This window comes from Marmota monax, unplaced genomic scaffold (genome assembly GCF_021218885.2).
Source record: "Marmota monax isolate L192 unplaced genomic scaffold, Marmota_monax_Labrador192_F-V1.1 WCK01_AAM20220418_F8-fsc00249, whole genome shotgun sequence".
NCBI classification, from domain to species: domain Eukaryota; kingdom Metazoa; phylum Chordata; class Mammalia; order Rodentia; family Sciuridae; genus Marmota; species Marmota monax.
This window is the reverse complement of record NW_026694242.1, coordinates 1124529-1131833: the sequence shown is the minus strand read 5'-3', so window position 1 is coordinate 1131833 and position 7305 is coordinate 1124529. Positions and strand designations below refer to the sequence as shown.

Below are 7305 nucleotides of genomic sequence, written 5' to 3'. Positions count from 1 at the left end.
CAAGCGAAGAGCAGCACGTGGGCCTGGGTGCGAAGAAGCAGCGCGGGAAGGCACTGCGGAAGCACAGAAGGGCCCACGAGACTAGGTTGGTGAGAGGAAATACTGGGGGGAGGCATTACGCAAGCGCAGAGCAGCCCGTGGGCCTGGGTGGGAGGAATCCACGCGAGAAGGCTCTGAGCAAGCGCAGAGCAGCCCGTGGGCCTGGGTGGGAGGAATCCACGCGAGAAGGCTCTGAGCAAGCGCAGAGCAGCCTGCGGGACTGGATGATTGTGCGGAATCAGAGCGGGAAGGCACTGCGCAAGCGCAGAGTAGCACGTAGGTCTGGGTGCGCAGAATCAGAGCGGGAAGGCACTGCACAAGTGCAGAGCAGCACGTGGTCCTGGGTGCGCAGAATCAGAGCGGGAAGGTACTGCGCAAGCTCAGAGCAGCACTTGGGACTGGGTGTGAGGAATCTACAGGAGAAGGCACTGAGCGAGCGCAGAGCAGCCTGCGGGACTGGATTGTTGCGCGGAATCCAAGAGGGAAGGCACTGCGCAAGCGCAGAGCAGCACGTGGTCCCGGGTGCGCAGAATCACAGCGGGAAGGCCCTGCGCAAGCTCAGAACAGCACGCGGGACTGTGGGTGTGAGGAATCAGCGCGGGAAGGGCACCGCGCAAGCGCAGAACAGCCCGCCGGCCCGGATTGGTGCGAGGCATCCTCGCGGGAAGGCACTGCGCAAGCGCAGAGCGTCCCGCGCAGCGGAAGCACGTGGCCTCCGGCCCCATCCACACCTGTCTTCCTAGAGTGGCGGCCAGCACCCTCCCTCCCTCCAGCCCGGCGGGGCGCTGGCCCTCACGCCGCCTTCCAGTACCGTCTATTTATATCTCTGGGCCCACACAGGCCCTTATTGGGCAGTGCGGCCCCTCACACCGTCCCGTCCGGTGCACTCCCAGCTCGGAGCGTCCGGCGACGTCCAGGCCAGGTCGCGGCGCCACCACGGGCGGCCCCTGCCAGGGCAGCAGCTCCGTAAGTAGGGGCAGAGCTTGGGAAATGCGGGCCCCGTGGACAAGCCCAGGGTGCGCTCCAGCAGGGCCGGGAGCCGGGCGCCCTTGCACTTGGCAGGGTCCCCGCTGCTGGAAGGCCACCGCCCTTGGGTCGCCGTGGGGCCAGCTCCTGGCATCAGGCCTCGGCTGGGCATGGGCTTCCTCCTGGAGGTCATGGCTGCCCAGTCGGGGAGCTGTCTCTCAATCTACGGTGGTAGTTTTGCAGCCCCCCACTTAGGGGTGGGACGTGTCCTGGGGTCTGACTTGTGTCCTCCTGTCCTGCTGTCCTCCTGTCCTGGCAGTCATTCTAGAAGCGAGAAGAGTGCCTGGCGCTGGGGAAAAAAAAAAATGGTTCGTTTAAATTCAATCAACGTGGAATGTCTCCCAGGGCAACTCTCTTCACTCTAAAGCCAGGAAAATAATTGCCCCGCATTTTCCCCGCATGATTCTTAAGGGGAACTAATGAGCTATGATGCATATTAAAGCCCTTTTGCAAAGTAGCAAGCGCTGCGAGATTGCAAAACACTGTGAACTCATCAAAGAAAAAAGGGAAACTTGTCCTATTTGTCTTTCTCGTCCCTGTGCATCGTGTGGGGGGATGGATTATGGCTATTAAGTGAATCAAGTCTTTTTTTAATTATTATTATTTTGTAACCCTCTACCTTAGTGGGAGGCTCCAAAGTACATTTTGGGTGGTGCGAGAGTCATTTTCTACCAAGGCCTGCAAGTGTGGGATCGGGTGCAAGCGGATAAGGCAGAAACTAAACAGGATATGGGGCACTTAGGGTGTCAATGAGGGGTCCCAAACAAGTGGCTATAAAATAATCAAAATGGTCCAGGGGCCAGAAATGCAGGATCCTAGGACACACTCAGGGTGGGATGCTAGGAACTGGGCAGTTGGAGAATAGACAAGTCCATCTGCGGAGCAGCAGCTAGCTTTGGGGTGCTTGCATACTGTTGTCACTTGGGAATGAAGGGATCATTGTTGGATGATCTTTGTTTTTCAGTAGGTGCTGGAATGCTTCAACTTTGTGTGTTGACAACTCACTTAGACACACGTGTATACGCATGCGCACCTGCTGGTTAGCAGCCAGTTTGTGGTCCCTAGAATCAGGAAAAGCCAATGCAGGCTTTGCTGTTGCCTAAAAGTGAGGTCCAAATCTCAAAGAGCAGACGATGAATTTATTTTGGAGAATTAATTTTGAGAGTAGGAGTATAATGTACCTGTCATAAGGCATCAAGCTACAGGCAAGGGAATCAAGTTAATAATTCTGGATGATTTATTTGACTTGGACAAAGGGGATAGCACCTTGGATCACTAAGCATGACTTATTTTTTATTTTTATTTTTTTGGTACCAGGGATTGAACCCAGGGGCTCTTAGCCACTGAGTCACATCTCCAGCCCACTTTTTAAATTTTTTTTTTTTTTAATTTTTAGACAGGTTCTTGCTAAGTTGCTCCAGGCTTCACTAAGTGGCTGAGGCTGGCCTCCAACTTGCAATCCTCCTGCCTCAGCCTCCTGGGCTACTGGGATTATAGGTGTGTGCCACCGCACCCAGCAAGCAGGACTTTTACATGTAGAGAGAAATCTTCATGATAGTGGTTTGCTGACACACACTTAGGCCTTTGCAACAGGTCATCATAAACCTGCAACCTGATTGATGCTCAACATAGCATTAATTTGATTGAACGAAACATACTGAGTAACTCTTAATGGCTAGGTATCATCACAGAGCCGTTAAGGATAAGAAAGTGATCAAGACATAGTCCTCTACCCTCCACGAGCTTCTCATTAAAAGGTGAGGGAGGCCGTGCACCAATAAATTATTTTTTGTAACATTTTTAAAATAAAAATACTATCATTTGGAGGCAGGTGAGTGTGGACAGGTTTTTAATCCTTCCTGTGCATAATTCTAAAAGATAGCAGTGCTTCATCTGTTTATTAAAAGCACTAACACCGTGGTATATATTTAAAATAGAAAACTCCAAGTTTCTTAATTTTCCTTTCCATAGGATTTTTTTTTTATTAGAGCTTTATGTTATACATAGTAGTTGGGTTCATTCCAACAAACTCATACATACATGGAATCTGATTTCAGTTTAGAATCCCCCCTTTCCCTCCTGTCCTTCCTCCCCTCTCCCATTCTTCTCCCTATACTCTTTTTTGTTGTTGTTGTTTATCTGTTAATTCCTTTTGTTTTCCTATTAATTTATATTTGGTTGGTTCTCTATGCATAAAGGTGAAGTTTTCTGTATCCTATTTATCATATGCACATAACATGATTTTTCTTTCTTTCTCTTTTGGTACTGGGGATTGAACCCAGAGGCACTCAACCACTGAGCCACATCCCAAACCCTTTTTTGTATTTTATTTAGAGACAGGGTCTCGCTGAGTTGCTTAGGGCCTCATCAAGCCGGGCACGATGGTGCACACCTATGATCCCAGAAGATCAGGAGGCTGAGGCAGGAGGATCACAAGTTGGAGGCCAGCCTCAGCAACTTAGTGAGACCCGAAGCAACTCAATGAGATGCTGTCTCTAAATAAAAATTTAAAAAAAGGCCTGGGGGTGCTTGGGTTGTGGCTCAGTGGTAGAACACTTGCCTAACATGTGAAGCCCTTGGTTCGATTCTCGGCACCACACATTAATAAATAAAGGTCCATTGACAACTAAAAAATATTTTATAAAAATGGAGAGTGCTGAGGAGGTGGCTTAGTGGTTAAGCATCTCTGGGTTCAATCCCTGGTCCCAAAGGGGGAAAAATAATAATTATTATTCTTCATTCACATTCCACTCTCGCTATATGAATTCTTAAAACACAACTTTTTTGACTTTTTAATTTTGATATGATTCCAAACTTGCAGAAAAGTCCCAAGAATAATACAAAAAGCTCCCGCCGACCCTTTACCGCCTTCACCAATAGTTTATTTTGTCAAAATTGACTGTTATCCTGTTCTGTGTCAAACTCGTTCATGTACACAAAATGTCTTGTCCAGTCTGCGTCAGACCCCCATGTGGATGAGATCCCCGCGTGCCACCCGTTGATCTCGTCTGTTTTTTTCCTATTGTGCAGAATTCTTTTGATGGAAATACTGTAGTCTGTCCCGTTAATGGATAGTTAGGTTATCCGCACATTCTTGCTGCTATGAATTTAAACTAGTTTTATCTTCAGCCAAACATGGAGGGATTTTCATGGAAAAAGAGGGCTTGGCCATGTGTTTAGGAAAAAAAAAAAGTAGCAACTGTAAAGATAATGCAAAGATGATAAAATCAGACACTATGAAAGCAAAACATTTGTGGTATAAGGAAATTGCCATTTTTTTGCCCCACATTAAAATTTACAGCGGCCCGTTTGTCAGAACGCAATAGAATGGCCCTGGGTGTAACTGCATTTTTGGACTGGCGAAGCAATCACGCTTTATTCTGTGGTTTGTATTTATCTCTGCTACTCATTTTTCCTCCATTATTATGGATACTATTGTTGTGAATGCACCAGCTCAGTCCTCTATAAATTGGAACAGAGAATGACTTCCCATTGATATCCCTGGGAACATTTCTACAATTTTCTTTTGCTGATAAAGGAAAATGCGCTCGTCTGCCCTCATTATGGGGAAAAAGTCGCTGTCAGCTCTCTGTGCAGGCGCTGTGTCTTTATCCGCAGTGCTTGGTACGTGTGCCCAAATATTCTTATGATTTGAAAAGTGTTTGTGCAGGTTTTACCAAGCAAACTTTTTTAATATGTATTTTTTTAGTTATAGGTGGACACAATATCTTATATTTATGTGGTGCTGAGGATCGAACCCAGTGCCTCACACGTGCTAGGAGAGTGCCCTACCTCTCAGCTACGGCCCCAGCCCTACTGAGCAAATGACGTATGGTACGTGCCTGACCTTATTCAATTCTCCAAACTATTTCTTTTTTTTTTTTTTTTCTTTTTTTGGGTACCGTGGATTGAACCCAGGGGCCTTCAGCCACTGAGCCCCCATCCCCAGCCCTATTTTGTATTTTATTTAGAGTCAGGGTCTCCCTGAGTTGCTGAGGGCCTTGCTAAGTTGCTGAGGCTGGCCTCCAACTTATGATCCTCCTGCCTCAGCCTCCCAAGCCTCTGGGATGACAGCCATGCACCACCGTACCTGGCTCTCCAAGCTTTCCTATAGAATCCTCAAAAGAAATTCCAGGTGAGAACAACTATAAGAAATACAATACTCTAAGTGGCATGAGCAGGGTCTCAAACCCAGACCTCAGTAGCCCCAGCCCAAATTCACGTGCCTGAACATGAGCCACACGAATCTCCCTCATTCTAATGGCTAGGAATGTCCCTTTGTTGGGTGCTTGGATGCCAAGACTAATCTGAACACCCCCATTGTACAGATGAAGGAAGAAGGTTTAGAAAGGCTTTTAAAAAATTCTTTTTTATTTACAGCAAACAAGCAGCTCATTTGGAGTTCATACCCAGAACTTTTTCATGTCGAGTCTCCCATCTGTCATGGTGATATGGTCCATGTACCTTATGTAGATATCCAAGAAACAGGCTGAGATGTTTTTGAGGTCTTAATGGTGACTGATTTAACTCCCCAGACATTCCTCAGGATTTCTGTCTGTAAATTCATTTGATCTGTAAATCCATAGCAATTAGAGTAGCTTTCAGGAAGCTTTTTATAAAAGGCAGTTGGATGGGGCACAGTGGCACATGCCTGTCATCCCAGTGGCTCAGGAGGCTGAGGCAGGAGGATGTCAAGTTGGAGGCCAGCCTCAACCACTTAGCGAGGCCCTAAGCAATTCAGCGAGACCCTGTCTCTAAATAAAATATAAAAAGGGCTGGGGATGGGGCTCAGTAGGTCATGGCCTCTGGGTTCAATCCCTGGTTTAAAAAAAAAAGAGAGAGAGAGAGAGAAACAGTTGGGAGATTCAGATACTTAATAAACAGATGCCCAGTGAAAAAGTTCATCCATAACAATTTCTTCAGCGTGTTGCAACAGTTATTTCGGCTTTGTGGTTGATGTCTGTTGAAGCCAGTGTTTGAAAGCAACATGCTCCCTCCCAGGGCAGGATTTCTTCGAGAAATTGACTTATATTTGGGGAATCTGGGGACAACCAGATGATCTTTTAACAGCACCACCGAGCCGCCCCAAAAGCTCCTCAGCTGGGTTTCAGAGGAGAATTGGAGATGAGTCACCCGGACAGGGGCCTGTCTTACTCACAGTCTGGAGAATGGCTGTATTTATAACATCCAAGCAGCGGTGGCAGCCTGCCACTTGTCATTGTGTAGTGCGGGAGCCGAGGGGGAGAAAAAAAAGATGTCATCATTTTAAATGACTTTTAAAAACCCAAAGAATAACACCGCTGGTGCCTGAAAACAGAAGATGAAGACGGATGGAAGTGGGGTTCAGCTTCCCCCCCCCAGATCTGATTGATCCTGGCCAAGAGCCTTCATTTGCATTTTATTAAGTCGGAGTCAATGGTGGTGGCCCACAAAGACTAAGATCCTTACCGTCTGGCCCCCGTTTTCAGACCTTTGTGCTAGAGGAAGTGGTCAAGTGTGCAGAGAACTGGGTCAAAGGGTGGCAGCCGGTTCCCAGGCGAGGGCACTTGGAGGAGGGACTTCAGGTTACCGTTGCTTTTTTATCACAGAGAAACAAAGATAAGAGGTTTCTATGGTTCTCACAAAACATAAGTCTGTCACAGCGGGGATACTGTATGTCACTACAGTGACCTCAGGCAACCTTCGCTCAGTATTTCTGCAAATGGTATACCAGAAGGGACTCTCTTTATGGGATGGGGGCATAACAGGGGATTGAACTCAGGGGCACTTGACCACTGAGCCACAATAGAGTTGGAAATAGAGCCCTTGAAGCTGTATTTTTAGTTTGGAGCTGTAGTGTTGACTGGTTTGAGTTGGGCTTGCTGTTCTTTACAATGAGGAGTCTTGCTATCCAGGCCTAGGGGTGCATTCCTGTCGTTCCAGCGGCTTGGGAGGCTGAGGCAGGAGGATCGCGAGTTCAAAGGCAGCCTCAGCAACAGCAAGGCCCTAAACAACTCAGGGAGACCCTGTCTGTAAATAAAATGCAAAATAGGGCTGGGGATGGGGCTCAGGGGTTAAGAATTCCGGGTTCAATCCCTGGTACCAAAAAAAAAAAACCTGACATTTCTCATGAGAGTCCTAATCCTTTATGGAGTTACAGAAACTTAGAAAGTGTCGACCCTTTAGAGCTGGTCAGTCTTGTGTTCTTGTTATTGAAATGGTCACTGCTCTTTATTTTTTGGTGGGGGGAGTTTCTGGGGA

General features: G+C 47.5%; 1 protein-coding gene across 4 annotated transcripts in view; it reads left to right on the top strand.

Moving 5' to 3' along the window:
* Positions 1-788: 788 nt before the first annotated feature.
* Positions 789-7305, top strand: part of Kbtbd12 (kelch repeat and BTB domain containing 12) — a 31678-nt gene continuing 25161 nt past the window's right edge. The window contains exons 1-2 of one of the 4 annotated variants that reach the window (XM_058586228.1): positions 796-1005; positions 4775-4899. The gene's annotated coding sequence lies outside the window, so the exon portion shown is untranslated. Of the gene's footprint in view, positions 1006-4774; positions 4900-7305 lie in introns of all 4 variants that reach the window. The other 3 variants (XM_058586229.1, XM_058586227.1, XM_046466920.2) reach the window with 3 other exon arrangements.